The sequence below is a fragment of the Nomascus leucogenys genome, chromosome 21, assembly GCF_006542625.1.
Source record: "Nomascus leucogenys isolate Asia chromosome 21, Asia_NLE_v1, whole genome shotgun sequence".
NCBI classification, from domain to species: Eukaryota; Metazoa; Chordata; class Mammalia; order Primates; family Hylobatidae; genus Nomascus; species Nomascus leucogenys.
The window spans coordinates 57,200,222-57,220,382 of NC_044401.1; the positions used below are offsets into that span (position 1 = coordinate 57,200,222).

Sequence of the window (20,161 nt, forward strand, 5' to 3'; positions counted from 1 at the left end):
TCCTTGAAGGGATGTGAGCAGCCCCATGCCTCCACCTCTACATCTCCCCCTCCTCCCAGATGAATGTGAGCTAACCTGTATCTTCTCAGGACCCTATGCAGGCCATGTGCACTTTCTCTCACTTTCTAAAAATCCTCCTCATTTCTAAAGTTTCCTTTGAAAAACTCAGCCTGATGTCATCACTTCCCACGCCTCAAGATCCTCCCTCTCAGGCCAAACCCAGTCCCTTCCTCGGGGAATGACTCCAATTTTGAAACCTAAATTTATGTCTCTGTGAACACCTCAAGGACTGAGAATCATAAAAACCTCGTACAGTGTTCTCACTGTTTAATTTTCAGCTCAGGGATTTAATCTGACAAATTACCTTTTATCTCATTTATGGTGACTAAGATTCACCAACTTTCCCTTGAACTAAAGGATAAGGTGAAATACTACGTTGGGGAGGAATGAGAAGTTAAATTAGTTCCTAGGGTGCAATTATTAACAGCAAATATAAGGTAATCATCTAGCAAGTGCCAAGTATAACCCCAGCACTTGGAGAAGTTGATCAATAAATGTAGCATATGTTATCTTCCAGCATTGCCAGTGTAATAAAAAAAACATTTTAAGGTTCTCTCAAGGTTGAAAGAGAGCTCAGAGAATCTTCTCTTAATCATATTCAACAACTAGAATCATAAAACAAAGCAACCAGCTATCATGTCTTGCTAAGAAGCAGTGTCAAAGGGTCTAATTTAATCATTTAGTGCTATTAAGTAGAAATTAGGTTTCCATGGAGGCACTGGCTTTAGACTTGGCAGGATTCTGATCCTCATTTGCTCATCTTTTTCCTCTATAGAAAACAGAATGATAATCATCATACTCTTTTCTAGTTTCCAAAGCTGCACACCTGGGTGATGGCCTCTCAGGTCCAGGTGCTTCTGAGAGGGGATTTATTTTATCTGGCTGTGGAAACATGAGACAAAATGAAATGAATCTCAGATTTATTATTGGCATGGGTTAGGGGTCTGAAATTAGGAGTCTGAAGCTACAGGTTATTCTGTTGGTTCACCTTACAGCAGGATCAAATGAATCATGTAGCTGAATGCACTTGGAAGAAGCAGCAGCATCACTGACTGTTTTATATTTTTGACCCCCCCAACACAGAGACACATCCCCATTCTACTCTGAATGGGAAAAGAATGGATTTCTTTCCTGTTTGGTCATTCTCTGCTATGGATCTTGTTTCCAAAGCCAGAGTTTATTGAAGCTGGAGGCAGAACAGACTCCCCTACGCCTCTACCTTGGCATCCCAGGTCTGAGCCTCAAGCTGTGCTCTCTTCTTAACTGCTATAACTTCCAGAGAATCCTGCTGCTGCTACAGAGAAGGTGATTGCGTTAATTGCCAGTGTTCACCTCATCCTGCAGCACACGGGAATGCTGCCAAGTTAACAATGGACCACGTGCGGCTGTGGCCAACCAAACCTTACTGGATGGTCTGCCTTTTCCTAGCCCTCCCCATGTCTTGGAATGCAAGCGTTTGCTCTTAGGCTCGCATGGCCACTCAATTCAAACACTAATTGGATGACCCTGTGGAGATATTTAGAAGAGAAAAGCAGGGAGGCTAGCTCAAGTTTGACCAGGAAAACGTAAACCATTTAATGTGCTTCCCTTTGCAGTACTATATAAATTTTCATTTACTTAACAAATGTTTAATAAGCACCTACTATGTGCCATTAGTACAATGTGGCATTGTACTAGGTACTGAAGAAGAACATAAATATTTTAAAAATCTTCCTTGTCTGAGATAATTTGTAACAGCTACATATTTCTAAAAATTCAATGGGCATTTTCAGAAGGAAGCTCTAAGTACTCAAGTCCAGCTTATGTTGATATAGTTATAAAATATTGGGTCTAGAAGGAGATTCAGTCTCAGGATTCTTGTCCAGCTTCTCATTCAATCCTTTTATATTACTGTAAGTGGTCAGTCTTTTTTTTTGGGGGCACATCTCTATGAATAAGATGCTCCTATAATAGCTGCTGCATTTTTAGAAATCTAGAATTTCTTGAAAGAATCTCTTTTGCTTGAGCTGAACCTAAGTCCTTCTTACAGCATGTGTTTCTCCTTTCTGGGCCAACATGGAACAATCCTCCTGTAGCTTATAATTTTATATAAGCTGCCTTTATATCTAAAGTCAGAATTTTCATCCATAGTGGTACTCTTAACACTAAGCACCTCTTCTCTCCTTGATTCCTTTAATTCCTGCTCCATCTTTCTAGTCACTTCCTGATATCTGCTTTCATAGCCATATTCATACTGACTAGTAGGCAGGGAAAGGAAGCTAATGAAATTTAAATAAATCATCTATTCTCCTTGAGGATTTTCACTATATTCTATTTATTTATACCATGCCAAATATCATGAGATCTGGACACTGTAAGGAAACTCAGAAGTAATGTTGCCCAACACAGTAATTTTTCAGGAGGGAAACTGAGGCCCAGAGAGAAAGCGTCTTGCCTGAGACCAGATAGATGACAAAGATGATAGTGGTAAACTGAGAACCAAACCCATGTCCCCTCACTGCCAGCTAACTGTTCTTTCCATGGTAACACGTCATTGCTCCACCTGCCTCTTGGTACTAGGTGCTAGCCACGTACAGAGTTTCTGTCAACCTTAAATTTAGAAACTATGATTATGTATAGAGTTTATCTGAGCAAAAAGCTGAGAATAGCCACTCAGGAAACACAGACTCCAAAGAAATAAAGTCAGTGCTCCAAAGCAGGTAAGTTAAGGTTTCATTTATATAGGCAGAAGCAGAGTTTATAAGGGTTAAAATATTCTCCATGCAAGGTCAGTACATCTATTATAATGATTTAATTGGTTACAGCTTGCTGTAGCTCAAGGAAGATTGCTGTGACATTCTATAATAGGGGGTTCATGATCTCCAGGGGTCTTATCTTTGGCACTATTTGGTCTTTCCTAATTATTTACAAGAAAAAGCTAAAGTTGCAACTAACTGCTATGTGACTCAGGCCACATAGCTACATTCCTTTCAGGGCTCAAAATAGTTTGAAGTTCCAACACCTTCAGGTTTAAATTATTTAATTTTACATTCCCCTTATAAATTGGACCCAACAGGGTTCCTCACTAATGTGGGTTTATCTTTCTCTGAGAAGCACTTCATAAGGGATGCATTTGGAGCATCAAGGAGGAAGTTGATCCCTTAGATCAGCCCTACCAACCCCACAGTTTTATAGACAGGAAGATGGCACAGCCAGGTCCCTCCCTCCTCTCTCACTGCCATGTACCAGAGGTTGGCAAACTTCAAGAACAGCCCATAGCCTGCTCTTATAAATAAAGTTTTGTAGGAACACAGCCATGCCCATTCACTTACATATTATCTATGCCTGCTTTTTTTATTTGAAATAGATCAAGTAGTTTCCATGGAAACCATATATCCTTCAGAGCAGAACATTTTTACTATCTGGCTCTTTATAGAAATAGTTTACTGACCACTGCCATACAGAGGTATGAATTCTAAGAGTGATTCTGATAACAATCCTCACATTTTTGTTAATATACCATGAGATCTCTTTACTTGACTCTATCAAGATGTTTATGGGTAATGTTGATTTAATTGTACACTTTAAATCAATACATGGTGTGAAAAGGTGCCAAAAATCCAGTTTAGGTACAAAGAATATATATGCTGTGACATCATTTATGTACATTATAGAGAAGCAGTAATCAATACTGTATCTTATTTATAGATACATATAAATTTAGTAAAAGTACAAAAATATGCACAATAATGATAATCACCAACTTTAGAGCTCTGGTACCTACACATAGGTGGGGGCAGGGCAAGAAAGAGTGAGAAGAAAGACATAGCTTCAATTTGTAACAAAAAATAAAAAAGAGTTTTGGAGAAATACAATGGAATGCTAATATCGGCTCCATTTGGCCTTTGCATACTTGGGAGTCTTGTGTCATTTTCTATATTTGTTGTATGTTTTATATATATTTATATATATATTTATGTATATTACATATATTGAAACTCAAAGTGAAGACAGGCAGGCTTGAGTAAGTCATTTAGAGTCTCTGCATTTTAACGAAAACCCTTAAGTAGGAGGATTTCCAAAGTCTTTGGCAAAGTGTTTTGTTCCTCTGTGGAACACAGGGTAATGGGGGCAACAGGCATCACATTAACAGAGAGCAAGTTTCCATTAAGACATTCTGGCCAGGTGTGGTGGCTCACACCTGTAATCACAGCACTTTGGGAGGCCTAGGTGGGTGGATCATTTGAGGTCAGGAGGTCGAGACCAGGTTGGACAACATGATGAAACCTTGCCTCTACTAAAAATGCAAAAATTAGCCTGGTGTGGTGGTGCATGCCTGTAGTCCCAGCTACTCGGGAGGCTGAGGCAGGAGAATCACTTGAACTCAGGAGGCAGAGGTTGCAGTGTGCCGAGATTGCATCACTGCACTCCAGCCTGGGTGACCAAGCAAGACTCTGTCTCAAAAAAAAAAAAAAAAAAAAAAAAGGGCATTCTGTTTTCTATACTGAATGCTCTGCTCTGTACTCTAAATCCAGGCACACCTTGGAAATACTGCGAGTTTGGTTCCAACCAATCAGTAAAGCAAATATTCAATACTTGCATGTGACACAATTTTTTTGGCTTCCTAGTAGATACAAAACTTATACTTACACTATACTGTAGTCTAATAAGTGTGCAATGGCATTATGTCTAAAATTCTTTAAAAAATATTTCATGGCTGATCAGGGCAGTGGTTGCTAAAAGGTGGGGTGACTGTGGCAATTTCTTAAAATAAGACAATGAAGTCTGCCACATTGATTGATTCTTTCTTTCACAAAAGATTTCTCATGCAGTGCTATTTGATTACATTTTACCCACAGTAGAACTACTTTCAAAGCTGGAGTCAATGCTCTTAAAACCTGCCACTCCTTTATCAACTAGGTTTATGTACCATTCTAAATCCTTTGTTGTCATTTCAATAATGTTCATAGCATCTTCACGAGGAGTAAATTCTATCTCAAGAAACCACTTTCTTTGCTCATCCACAAGAAGCAACTTTTTATTCATTTGAGTTTAATCATGATATTGTAGCAATTCAGTCACATCTTCATGCTCCCTTTCTAATTCTAGTTCTCTCATTATTTGGAACACCTATCCCCTCCACTGAAGTCTTGAACTCCTCAAAGTCACCCATAAAAGTTGGAATCGACATATTTTAAACTCCTGCTTATGTGGATAGTTTGATCCCCTCCCATGAATCATGAATGCTCTTAATGGCAACTAGAATGTTGAATGCATTCCAGGAGGTTTTCAATTTACTTTTTTCTGGATTTATCAGAGGAATTACTATCTATGTAGCCTTATGAGATGTATTTCTTAAATAATAACTTCATTGTCAAAATTACCATTTGATCCATGGGCTGAAGAATGGATCAAAGAGTAATTTTGTGTTAGCAGGCATAAAAACAACATTAATATCCTTGTACATCTCCATCCGAGTTCTTGGGTGACCAGATATATGGTCAATAAGCAGTACTATTTTGCAAGAAATCTCTTTTTCTGAGAAGTAAGTCTCAACAGTGGGTATAAAAAAGTATTTAGCAAGCTACGTTGTAAACAGATGTGCTTTCATCCAGGTTTTGTTGTCCCATTTCTAGAGCACAGGCAGAGTAGATTTTGGATTCTTAGGGTGGTAAATGAATAATGACTTCAACTAAAAATAAGCAGCTGCATTAGCCCCAACACAAGAATCATCAAGGCCAGGCACTGACTTTTCCTCTCTTGCTATGAAAGTCCTAGATGGCATCTTCTAATATAAGTCTGTTTTATCTACACTGAAAATCTGTTGTTTCAGGTAGCCACTTTCATCGATTATCTTCACTAGATCTTCTCTGAAAAACTTTCTACGGCTTCCAAGTTAGCACTTGCTGCTTCACCTTGCACTTTTATGTTGTGGAGACAGATTCTTTCCTTAAATCTTGTGAACCAACCTCTGCTAGCTTCCAACTTTTCTTCTGCAGATTACTCACCTCTCTCAGCCTTCATAGAATTGAAACTGAAGAGAGTTAGGGCCTTGCTCCGGATTAGATTTTGGCTTGAGGGAATGTTGTGGCTGGTTTGATCTTCTATCCAGACCACTCAAACTTTCTCCGTATCAGCAGTGTGTGCTTTGCTTTTTTATCATTTGTGTGCTCACTGGAGTAGCAGTTTTAATTTCCTTGAAGAACTTTTCCTTTTATTCACAACTTGGCTGTTTGGTGCAGGAGGTTTAACTTTATGCCTGCCTCAGCTTTTGACATGTCTTCCTCGGTAAGTTTAATCATTTCTAGCTTTTGATTTAAAATGAGAGATGTGAGACTCCGTCTTTCACTCGAACACTTAGAAGCCATCGTAGGGTTATTAATTGGCTTAACTTCACTATTGTTCATTGTGTCTCAGAGAATAGGGAAATCTGAGGAGATGGAGAGAGACAGGAGAATGGGTGGTTGGTGGCAGAGTCAGAACACACATAATATTTATTGATTAAATTTGCCATTTTATATGGACATGGTTCATCGTTTCCAAAAACAATTATAACTGTAACATCAAAGAATACTGATCACAGATAACCATAATAGATATAATAATAAGAAAAAGGTTGAAATAATGTGACAATTACCAAAATAACTATTACACAGAGACATGAAGTAAGCACATGCTGTTTGAAAAATAGTGCCAATAGACTTGCTCAATACAAGGTTACCACAAACCTTCCATTTGTAAAAAGTGCAGTATCTGAGAAGATCAGTAAAGTGACATGCAACAAAATGAAGTATGCCTGTACACACCCAATTACATACTCCTTTACATTATTCATTACAGCATTTGAAACTCCACTACTGTTTCTCAACCCAACTATAGGTATTACTGCAAACGGTTTTTGATAGTATCTTTTGTCTCCTTCTATACACCTATAAAGCAATGAACACATCTCTTCTGCATAGTAAGCTCATATTTTATGAATTATTCTAGGGCCTTCATTTTTCTTGGAGATAATTCTAATTAAGTCTGCCTCTTTCCATAAAATGATTCAATAGCATTTCATATAAATCAAAAAAGAATATTTCTTCATAGTGCAGCACCAGGACACTTTTCTATCAGCCTTAAAAGTTTTCAGGAATGAAAACTCTGAAACACATGGCTATTCCATTACCTAACCCCTGGCATTGCATTGGTTACATAGCTGGAGGCAGTCGAAGTTTAATGTACATAATTACAATACACCATTTTCTATATTGCAAGATTTCCTTGTTATAAAAACATACTCAAAACTCATCTTAATCATTTTTCTATTTCCCAAGAGAGTTCAAAAAGTTTAATAGCTTCTAAGCAAGTGTCTGAGAAAGGTTGTTTCAAAATGATCACACCAGTACTTCTTCACTGTGATAGGTGTGACTTTTTTGGATCTAAATTGAGGTGGAGGTATGATTGAAGAGAAGTTAGAAAATTCACAGTTAAACCAAATAGAAAGGGCCAAAGCAATTCCCTGTTCTTTGTAAAATGAAGCTCCAAGGGTATTAATTTAAACAACAAAATATCTCCCCCAAATTAATTGAGACTAAGGCTGGATCTAGCCCAGTGGTGGTTGCCTAGCAAAAAAGGTATGTGTTAGGAAAAGGATGGGGGTACTTCAGACATTGGGTATCACTTCAGGCATTGAGTTTCCTTGAAAGATGTGAAGAAAACTTTGTGCTCTTTTGAAATTGTCTATTTAAAGATGCCTATGATCCATACCACATGCTAGGACACTCTTCCTCTTTTTAAGTCAGATTCAACATTAAAAATTCAGCTCAGTTGCCACCTCTCCCATGAAGCTTTCCCTGGCTATCCCCAAGGACCCTCAGACTCTGAACCATGTCTGCTTCCTCTGTGCTCCCTCGCCCTCTGCATTTCACAACCTTTGCACTTCTTTAAATGTTTGGTAGAATTCAGCAGTGAAGCCATTGGGTCCTGGGCTTTTCTTTACTGAGAGACCTTTTTATTATGGCTTCAATCTCATTACCTGTTATTGGTCTGGTCAGGTTTTGGATTTATTCACAGCTCAACCTTGGTAGGCTGTATGTGTCTAGGAATTTGTCCACTTCTTGCTGGCACTTATCATGGTGTCCATCATTTATCATGAAATCATTAGCTTGTTCATCTCTCTGTTAATGTGCCCAACCACATTATAGTTAGGGACTGTCCCTTGCTTTTGTTTGTATCTCACATGCATAATCTCATGCTTTGTACTCTGTAGATGCCTTAACATTGTTTGTTGAGTGGATGGGTGGATGGATGATGAAGAAGTAAATGAACTAATGAATGAATTAGAAAATCAATCAGGCTTCAATAAGAATATGATCTATAATCGTGGCTGTATTGAGGACTCTAATATGTGTAAATGTAATGGAATAACTCCAATACGTACCGCTGTGAGGGATTTTGTGATAAGCCTGTCTGAAGTCATGTTTGGAAAAGTGTATTTGAATTAAGTTGCCTTTTCCCTATTTTCTGTTCTCTGCCCTACAGGCTGCCTGAGCAATTGTGTCTGGTTCATGAAGTGAGTTCCCATTATCATCTGATTGGCCCTGATCTCACATCCCAAGGTAGGCATGCCTGCCTGCTTCTCCCTGCTTATTGGGCTTTGCCTGTGGCTTATTGCTCTGTTTATTATAACTCAACTGCTGCCTCTCCCCTTTCATTTTGATGTGAACTATTCTTCATCTCAGGTTGGCACAAGGAAGTTTTCTTGCTGGTACTCTTGAATCCCTGTAGCTGTTAACATCTTTATTTATGACTGTAATAACCTTAGAACTCCCCTGGATAATCCTCAAAAAGGACATTATACATGGGGCTATTTTCTGAGGTACAGAGCTGTAAAGGGAGCTAATTTCACATATCCAAGTCTTCATATCCAAGATTTTGAAGGCATTTTGCCTTAATAAGAGTTCTGGCAGGAAGCAGATGACACACAAGCTGTGTAGTTTCAAGAGCACTTTAGAAAGGGATCCTTTACCATGTTATGCTCAGAATGTGGGAACACCAAAAGAGTTTGGGTACTACCTTGGGGCTAGAAATAGGCTGGGTCTGAATGGGGAAGGAAAAGGAATAGTTACTAAAACCTAAAGAAAAATAAATGGAGAGAAAGAATGAGAGCTGTGAGGAGGGATGCCAGGGTGGAAGGAGCATGTGCTTTGTTAAAACCCATGGAGACTCTAGGGAATGCATGGCCTAAACATGCTTTCCTCCACCCCTCTGGTCTCCTGCTAATGTGCTCCAATGGCCAACCCCACTGGAAGTGGCCCCACTGGCCAGCCTCTTGGGGAACAGAGAAGGGTGAAAAGCAGTGGAAATAGGATCTGGAAGCGGAAGTGGAAGATACACTGTACAGCCCCCAGAATAAATGCAAAGATAATGGTGCCTGTGCATGGGAGGCATGTGTCCAATGACTTCACTCCAAACTAATTTTGGGGAAAGTATGTTGATATTTCCTTATGCATTTTTAATTGCTTCTGAAAATTTTTTGTTATCTTGTTCCTAACTGGCATTTGATCTTTACTAATTTGCCCTCTTAAAGACTATAACCCTCTACAAAAACAAACACAAACGCCCTTTAGCTTCCTGTTACCTCAAGGATAATGTATAACTTGAGTGTGTTGTTGAGCTTTCTGCCTTAGCTGGTTTGCCAACAAATCAAGGTTCTTTGTGCATGCCAGGTTACAAATATGGATCCAATGGCTTTTCTATCAGTACAGCCAAGAAACTTAAAACCAGAATAAGCAAAAAACTTTAAGGCTCTAGAGATTTACTTCATAACTTGCTTTAACTAAATTCCATTCCTATATTAAAAAGAGACATATTTCTGATTTAATATTTTTCCCTATTTTTCTCTTAAGGAGGGCATCTATAACATTTTTTTAATAATTGAAAGTATTAGATGGGTTTCAAATCGTTTGCTCTATCATTATTTCTTTGAAATCATTCTTTCCTGTGCATACCTAGTTTAGAATCTCCTGTATGTGAGCCTGCTGATTTGTAAAGAAATTAACGATCATGAGGTTATTTTGAAATTCAAGGAGTTAAATTGATGTAAAGGAGTTAGAGTGCTGCCTCGGATGGAGCAAGTACTCAATATGTAGTCCCCATTGTTTGTGGACCTTCTTGTATCATGTTCTTATAAGAACATGGAGATCAGTAGACTATTCCAATAGCAGTATTCAAAAAGATTAGACCAACTAGTAGGATGATTTCTTAGGGGACAAATATGAGGTTTTACTCCAGAAGCTTCAGTCTTTGGGAGTCTTTCCCTTGGGAGCTAAATGATGGATATTTGGAATACTACAAAGCAGAATAACAAATATTTGCTTTTCCTTTCTTTTTTTGTGATTGTCCTGAGCCAGAAGAAGTAACAAATTATATGGCCATTTTGCTATTCTCTGGCTATTCTTTTGTGTATCTTGCCTGATTCAGTTATGCCTTATAAATTTTAAAATGTGATCGAAGTCTCCATACTGTGATATTCCCGAGTCCAAGAAACATAAACATGAAAAATCTAGTGGAAGCCTGTATTAGCTAGGATTCAGTTTAGCCACATACTTTTTAAAAAACATCAAATAGCAATGGGTTAAACAAGACAAAAAAATTGGATTTTCTCTCATATACAAGATGTCCAGTTGTGGGCATTCCAGGGATGGTATGGTAGCTCCACATTTATCAAGGACCCAGGAGTGTTCTCTGTTTCTGCTCCTCTATCCTTAGTATGACCCTCATCCCAGAGGTCACCTTATGGTCATGAGATGCCTATTGTAGCTTCAGCCATCATGTTCAATTGAAAGGAGTAACGGGCAAACAGTGTGGTTTCACACTGAGTGAGCCCCCTTTAAAGTGCTTTTTAAGAAGCCCCACACTTCTGCAACTTTTGCCTACTATCCCCAGGGAAGTCAGGAAATACAGGTTTTATCTAGAGTTTGTCAAAAAGCCATTCACAATGTGGAGGTGTATCCACACCATCTTTGTAAGCTGACCAGGGTTGAGCTATACTTGCAGTTATTTTACATAGTTGTGGGCAAACTGCACTACGTGAGCTAAGGAATCAGACCAATCTGTGTTTGAATCCTGGTTCTTTCTGACCTTTACAATCTGGATGTCCTTGAGCAAGTCAGGTTAACTTCTCTGAGGCTTAATTTTATCAGGTCAAATGAAGATAGTAAGAGAGCCTACTTAAGGCAGTGGTAAGGACTGAAAGAGCATATATATACAAGTTGTAACCTGATTAATAATTTTCAACATGTGTACTTATAATTTTATTTCTTTTAATTATGGTCAAACATTGTGCCAGCCTCAAAAAATGATATTTGAAAGCTGGCAACACAGCAAGCTTTCAAGGTATCTACAATTAATAAATCAGAAACTTGAAGAGGCTAAGTAACTTGACCAAGCTTACACAGAACTGAAATACCCTCCCCTCCCTCAATAAACAACAAAAATAAAGCCCAGTCCTTTCTGACTTGAACAATCGCCCTTTTTCTTTCCAAAGTACACTGTCTCTTTCAAACTCAGGTTGCAATTGGCTACATAATATATACAGGCTTATGTAGTAACAAACTGGGTTCTAATCGCATTTTACGTCACTGGTTGAATTCACTCAGAAACTATGGAGAACTTCCAGAGATGGGGAATTAAGGCTTCAAGCCAAGACTTTGGGCTGGCTATGTCCTGGAAAAAGAAGCAGACCCTGCTATAGCAAAAAAAAAAAAAGAAAGAAAGAAAGAAAAAAAGAAAAGAAAAAAGTTTTTCTGCCCAAGGCACAAAGCCTCCTTGGGTCCTGATAATATACATATCCTTTGACTTAACTAACCTGGTTGGGTGGCCAAATCCTATTATTTTCTGTATTCTGATGTCAATTCAATTTGAAAAATGTAAATGAGGCCTGCTCATCAAAACAAGTTTAGGAAAAAAATTGAAAATAAATAAATGGGGAATCTGCTGTGCTAGTCATAAGTAGAGCCAGACTAATATTTTGCATTTTTTAAGGAAATATTCAGTGCCTATAAGAGTAGCATAGATGGTAAAGGGTGCCATGATAGAAAAGTCTAGGATTCTGTTAGTGCAATAAAAGGTGTGACAAAAGTGACAAGTGGGAGTTGAGCAAGAAAAGCAATTTCTAAGCTGGGACCTGAAGAATAAATATGAATTTCTCAAAGGAATAGTGGGTGGAAGAATATTCCTAGCAGAAGGGATAGTGTATGTCTCTGACTCTTGAGTTTTGACTTCTGGACACTTATTCCCCGATTCTTCTTACCCTTACTTCTGACTCTTGCTTTGACTCTGCAAAGGCTGGCTTTTACTTTCTGGTAGCCCACCATCAAGCACTGAGGCCACCACCTTAAACGCCTTTCCATTGGAATTATGTCCATTGGAAGCCACTGTCAACAAACCATTCTACAGGACTGTCCTAAAACAGAAATGGCAGCTAGGCTTCATTTCCTGTGCCAATGTTAATAGCTTCTTTGTGGCAGCCTGGACAAATCAAAAGGATACTGAGGACCAACAGAAATCATCTCACAATTAATTAGTGAGGTTTCCCTAGTTTAAAAACAGAGAGTTCCGACACACAGGTATTGGCATTCTTGGGTCCAACACTCTCTTCCCCCCTTTCCATTACGCTTGAATGGAATTAGGAAAAATGTCAAAGAAGAGGCAGGGTGCAGGCCAGAAAGCACTGATGCTAATAATACCTGGCATCTCTTGCCTGTACATATCCAACTTCCACATTAACAATTTGGCTCCTGCTAATAAAGAGTTGTCTGTAAATTCCCTGGGCCATCTCAATGGTCGCTGCATTTACAAGCCCTTTCAGACACCCAGCTGCTGCTCCTAATATACTTTCTGAAAATAAAACACCTGCCTCTTACGGGAATGGCTGGGGGAAGTTGAGAATACTGTCAGTAGTCACAGACTTGAGGTTGCTATGAGCCTGAATAGACTGGATGCTATGATCCCTTCCCCATAAACACTGCCTGCTAACCCGCTGAGTAACAAGCTCAAACCAACCCAATAGTCTCATAGACAGTAGTTTTTGGATAAACATAGAAATTGACCCTTCTGATCTTAAAACTTGAAATTTTATTTGTTTTATTTGAACCTCTTCCTCAGGAAATGACTTTTGGGCCTCTTAAAAAAGGTGTCAAAGAACTGAAGCTCACCAGATCACCACACCTAGACAATGAGTTGTGGGACCACTCATTCATCATGATTGCTTCCTTGCCCCATAGGGTTCTTGTTTTCTTACACATTGTTACATTTCTTCCCTACTATATAAACCCCTCGTTTTAGTCAATCAGAGAGACAGATTTGAGACTGAGCTCCCATCTACCCCAGCTGCAGAGCACGATTAAAGCTTTATTCCTTGGCAGGACACGTCATCTCAGTCATTGGCTTTCTGTGCAGCAAACAGCAGGACCTAGACTGAACTCCTGGTGTTTTGGTTACAAACCTACAGACAACAGTCTCCTGTTGTAGAAAAAAATGTATTCAAAATATTTCTCTGTTTAAAAATTTTTACTGTTGCCTGCTCACAGACCATTCTAGGCCCTCCATCTTGCACTCTCCATTCCAGCAGCAAAAACAACTGAAAAGTGCTTTCTCCCTCATTATTTGACTGTCTTTACCTTTCTCCATGCAGTCCTCTTTACCTAGAGCCTTTTAAACTCCGCTTTGTCCATTTGGCAATTCCTGTGCAGACTCCAGACCTAGCTTGAGCATGCTCATCTCTGCAACCTTTGTCTGCCCATCCCACTCCGTTCACCTTTCTCTCATCAGTGCCATCTCTACGCTTTTTATAGATTTATAATGTACTTTTGTTATTGCACATATTGCTATATTTATTGTCAATAAATCATACACCCTAGAAGACAGTGAGTTTTTTGAGTGTTCAGAATTTTCTTCTACAGTATATGATTTATTTGACCACCTTCATCTTTTAACAGGCATTTAAGCTAGGTCTTTATCACCTCAGATATTGAATTTAACTTAATAATTGAGAAGAAGAAACACTAAATATTCTGTTTTTGTACACTTTTGACTGGGCCCTGTGCATGTCTGTGGGAGTGAGGAGATTTTGGATTAATCAAAGATAGAGATGTCTATTTCATATGTTTATCATTGAATTTTCTTATTTCATAGATTATAGTCAGGAAAAGAAAGGCCAGGATTAAAAAGTAAACATTTTGAATTACCTCCCTGTGATTTGGAGGAACATGAGGGCATTTATTTTTCCTTTGAATTTTTACCAAAGAGTTTTCATTTTTATTTATCACAACAGAGTTCCAGACAACATCATGCATACTCGTGTTAATTGAATTTTCTGATTACTCTTGAGTTAATATTGTCTATTTCATCTTTCCAGCTCATTAACTAATAACCAAAATCTAAGTAATTAAGGTATTTAGAAAATGTCATTAAGTGCCATTGAATTTTCTCATCCCCAAGTTTCTTGAACAGTTGAGAAGAAAACACTTAACCCTGGACTTTTGTTACCTTCCTGTCCCCCTGGATTTTTCCCAATGCACTGGGCTAGTTTTCTACACTGTGGACTCTTGAGGCTGTTTCTCCTGTTAGCTATTGTGCTGTTTGGAAACATGTTGTCAGAGTCAAAAGAGAGGAAGGAGGAAGATCGTGGGATCTCACTTGTCTAAACATGCGTATTTGTTTGCTTGTCTTATCAATATTTGATAAAGACAAATATAAGTATATCCCAAGTGCCCCAGACCCCATCAGCCTCTGCTAGAGAATAAGGTGAAAATCCATTTTTTAAGTATCAAAATTAAGACATGAGTCCCCAACACATTTGGCTGCAAAAAGCCCTGTCTTGAGATTTTATTCCTTAGGTCTCTCTGGTCATCCGCAGCAAATGCTTACGTATTCTACAAATTCATCCCACTGGTTCTCCTGCCCACTGTCAGGCTATGGATCCCTGTCTCTTCTGCTGTTGGTTGCATCATACCGTCTCTCTGGTCACTCAGGCTGTGGAGGTTCCTTCTGCAACTATACCTGGGCTTGGCTCTGTGCACAGCCTCTTTTCTTTAGTTGACAATACACACAGCTAATAGAGGGCAAAGAAAGCTCCGAAATTTTGAAAGACAACTTCAGCACAGAAATAGGAAAGGGATACCAGTTGCAGCAGATCTCAGGGTCCACAGGCCAAACCCTCCAAAGGCAGAGCTGAGTTGGTGCCATAGGGAAGTATGTCCAGCAAAGCCAAAACTATGTACCATCTGGCCCTTTACAGATAAAGTGTGCATATTATTGCTCTATCTGGTTCCAGGCCTGGGCAAATGTCCTGATTCTTGGATTTGCTAAGTGGACTCACTGCATTCTTCAATATAGAGTATTTTATGTGTATTTGTCTGTTTTCACACTCTTATAAAGATACTACCTAAGACTGGGTAATTTATAAAGAAAAGAGGTCTAATTAGCCACAGTTCCTCATGGCTATGGAGGCCTCAGGAAACTTACAATTATGGCAGAAGGCAAAGGAGAAGCAAGCACCTTCTTCACAAGGCAGCAAGAAGGAGAGAGAGAGAGAGCGCAAAGCGGGAAGTGCCACTTTCAAAACATCAGATTTCATGAGAACACATTCATTATCAAGAGAACACCATGGGGGAAACTGCCCCCATGATCCAATCACCTCCCACCAAGTCCCTCCATCAACAAGTGCAGATTACAGTTGGAGATGAGATTTGGGTAGGGATACAGAGCCAAACCACATCATCATGTTCTAGTCAGAACTCTCTCAGTAACATAATTGAAATCCAAATCAAACAATCTAGAGCGAAATAGAATTTCGGCTAGTAATTGGAAGGTTAAAGGCTAACTAGCATTATGCACAGATGGATCCCAGGAGGCAAGTTATATGATCAAAACTAATTTTCCTACCTTCATCTCTCAACCTTGCTTTTGTCTTAGGCACCCAGGAGTCTCAAGCTTAGTAGGTGCCCAGCTATCCCAACTGAGTGGAATAAGTCCAGCCAAAGTCCCAGCATTGAGTGTAAAGGGACCATTATGTATTGTTTCACATTCTCTAATATTCTGGCCAGGAGGTGAAATTTGATAACTGGCTTGACCCAGATAATGAGTGCTTCCCTGTGGATGGAACTGAAGTAAGGCCAACCAAAATTATATGAGATGATTAGGAGGGGTAGAGCTAGTTTCCCAGGATTAATTTGTTTTCCTCCAGATTGAGGGTGAATAAATGTTAGTTGGTAGTTAAGATGTATCCACTACCCTGGCCAGTGGGTGTTCTATACGATGGCAGAGAGTTAAGAGAGGTAGAGAATCCATTGGCCTGGTCCTTCTAGATTTCTGCCTGGTAGTTTCTGTTCTGATCCAGTGACTGGCCCAGTGAGGAAGGAACATTTGGTGGCTTCTGAGTGTCTACATAGTCTCTCAATTCTGAATCTTTGTACAGACATTTCAAGCTCAGAGCACTGTGCAATGTGACCTCACCCCAAGAGTTTCTCCAATAGAACTGTACCAGTATCTATGCTATAATTTCTAATTTTCTAATAATAATGCCTCATAGCAATAGATCATACCATGACTAACACCTAGCAAGGAGATATGGTTGGCACTATCCACTCTCTCTCTTCTGCCAAACAAACCAACCCCAGGTTATGAATGTAATAGCTTTGGTTGAGAAAATGTAATTATTTATCATGGATAGAGAAATGTGCTTATTTAAAAAGTTTATCTTCTTTTTCATCATTAAGTCATTCAGTTAATGCTTTCATTCATAAATACTTTCAGTGGAAACAAAGCCACAATTTCCTGTCCCCTTGCTCTTTATTCACTTGAAATGATGATATCCCAGGATACTGCAGCCCTTCCAGTTCACAAATTGATCTACTCAGAAGTAAACCTGAGCTACCTCATCTCTCTCCACCTACTCCAGCACCTTTTTCATGGGGCAGCCAGGGTGTAGGGATTTTCCAGAGCTCTTCATGATTCTGGAAACCACTGATTCGGACAGTTTTCCTGCTTGACAGTTCTGAATCCTTCTCAGCTCCACCGCAATCACAGAGGTGGCTGCCACCTTTGTTTTTTTTTGTTTTTGTTTTTGTTTTTTTGTTTTTGGAGATGGAGTCTCGCTCTGTCACCCAGCCTGGAGTATGGTAGTGTGATCTCGACTAACTGCAACCTCCACCTCCTGGGTTCAAGCAATTCTCCTGCCTTAGCCTCCCAAGTAGCTAGGACTACAGGTGCACACCACCATGCCTGGCTAATTTTTTGTATTTTAGTAGAGATGAGGTTTCACCCTGTTGCCTAGGCTGGTCTCGAACTCCTGAGCTCAGGCAATCCACCTGCCTCGGCCTCCCAAAGTGCTAGGATTACAGGTGTGAGCCACTGCGCCCAGCCTCTCTCTGTTTTCATTGTACTATTGTTATGACTTTCCAGGCTGTTTGGCAATAGCTGATTTATTCCTCTGCCTCTTTTGTTGAATCATGCTCCCTGGAGGCAAGGATTCTGTCTATTCCTCATTGTCTCTTCAGCACTTTGTAGAGTGCCTGGAACAAGATAGATATTTTACAAATCTTAGCTAAATGAGATGCTCTCAAACCATCCTCTCAAATATGCTATTATCCAGGCATTATTATAATTATTTCCCTCTTATCAATGTAGAAATTAAGGCTCACAGATATTAAGTGCTACATTCAGAGTCTGACTTGAACCCAGAGCTTCTGAACTCAAGGCCATTTTTCTTTTCAGAATGTCTGTCTGCCTCCTTCATGGAAAAGACTGATAAAATTTATAAAATTTTGATAGGCTGAATTATATGAAATGGGAGGTTAAAAATGTTCAAAAATGAGTAAGTGCATATGCTTCATTGTGGCCTTTATACAGGATGCGACTTTTTATTAAAAAAGACTTATACCCCGTACTTAAAAAAATGGGCTGAAAGTCTCAATGGACTTAGTTGGTCAGAACAAATGTACCTGGAAGTCTGGTGAGCAGAAACTCAGACCCATGAACCCTTACAGTACAGCACAGACTTTAATGAAGTGCTTCATAGGATAAGTTTAGTTTAATGGCTGTGTATGGACATTAACACTTTGGATTGAGGCTTTTTTTCTATCAACTCATGGAATCATGAGTTGGAAGTCAACTCCATCAACCCATGGAGTCATGGAATCCTGAAGTCTCCAACTTCTCATGGAATCAGGTCATGGAACGAATAGTTGAAAGTCCTGAATTTAGGCTTCAGGTAAGTCACCCCCTTACTGTGTGAACTCCTGAAAGCCTGTCATCTCTGTGAGCTTCACTTTCTTTATCTGCAAAATGGGAGAACAATTCCTGTTTAACCAGGTTACTCTGAGGTTTAAGAAAAGACATTATCCATTAAAGGCCTCACAAAATAAAAAGTAGTATACAGTCACATGATGATTTTGTTGTGGCTTTGCCCTACCTAGAAGAAAAAGAGCTAGCAGGCTCAATAAACACAGTATTAAAATATAAATCCTCGAATGAACAACCTAGATGTCCTTAATGATAATACATGAGCATTCTATTTTTAATATAAGGCCCCCTCTGGCATGAATAGATTGCTACAGCCACTTCATTTTCCATCTTTCCAGCAGATTAACTGCTTGTCTGAACTCCTGAAATAGGAATGATGAGCCTCTGAGGAGATGAAGGGACTTCCTGATTAACTCATCTGTTTCATCTCTCATAATGAAAAGTTACCACTGTGCCCAGAGAGCTGTGTTTCTCTGAAAGGCTGCATTTTATACAGTGGCAGGCAGGCAATCAGGTTTACAGTTGAAGAATTTATTACCTAAGGGCTGGGGGAAGAAATGACAGTGGGAGTTAAAACATTTTATTTAAAAAAACTGCACACATTCATGATGCCATCTCCATTCTTGTATATTTTGGGCACTCCTCAAGATACTTGAGAGTATGTCTCAGAATCTACAAAGAATTTAATTTAAATAAATTTACAAGATGGAAAACAAGCAACCCCATTAAAAAGTGGGCAAAGACATGAACAGACACTTCTCGAAAGAAGACATTTATGTGGCCCACAAGCATATGAAAAAAAGTTCAACATCACTGATCATTAGAGAAATGCAAATCAAAACCACAATGAGATACCATCTCATGCCAGTTAAAATGGCGATTATTAAAAAGTGAAGAAACAACAGATGCTGTTGAGGCTGTGGAGAAATAGGAACACTTTTACACTGTTATTGGGAATGTAAATTAGTTCAACCATTGTGGATGACAGTGTGGTGATTCCTCAGAGACGTAGAACCAGAAACACCATTTGACCTAGCAATCCCATTACTGCGTATATACCCAGAGGAATATAAATCATTCTATTATAAAGATATATACATGCATATGTTCACTGAAGCACTATTCACAATAGCAAAGACATGGAATCAACCCAAATGCCCATCAACGATAGACTGGATAAAGAAAATGTGGTGCATATATGCCATGGGATACTATTCAGCCATAAAAAGGAATGAGATCATATCTTTTGCAGGGACATGGATAGAGCTGGAAGCCATTATCCTCAGCAAACTAACACATGAAAAGAAAAGTGAACATCACGTGTTCTCACTTATAGGTGGCAGCTGAACAATGAGAACACATGGACACAGGGAGAGAAACAACACACACCAGCGTCTGTCAGGGGGTGGGAGAGGGAGAGCATCAGGATAAATAGCTAATGCATGTGAGGCTTAATACCTAGGTTATGGGTTGATAGGTACAGCAAACAATCCTGGCACATGATTACCTACATAAGAAACCTGCACGTCTTGCACAAGTATCTCAGAACTTAAAATAAATAAAATAAAATAAAATAAAATAACTTCCAAGTTAGGCACAGCAAGAGATTAACAACAATAACTAATAATAAAATACAGCAATTATAACAACATATTGTAATAAAAGATATGTAAGTGTGGTATTCCCCTTCTCTTTCTCTCTCAAAGTATCTTATTATAGAGTAATCATCTAGTTTCCAACCACGGTTGACTGTGGGTTACTGACACTGTAGAAAGCCCAACTCTCAGAAAGATAAGCTTTGATTAAGAAGGGACTGCTGTAGTTATTCCCT

General features: G+C 39.1%; 1 long non-coding RNA gene across 1 annotated transcript in view; it reads left to right on the forward strand.

Moving 5' to 3' along the window:
- The window catches only part of LOC105738812, a 63,399-nt gene that overhangs the window by 15,209 nt on the left and 28,029 nt on the right, over window positions 1–20,161 (forward strand). Inside the window, exon 2 of the long non-coding RNA XR_001114665.1 lies at window positions 8,566–8,642. This is a non-coding gene — a long non-coding RNA (uncharacterized LOC105738812). The remainder of the gene's footprint in view (window positions 1–8,565; window positions 8,643–20,161) is intronic.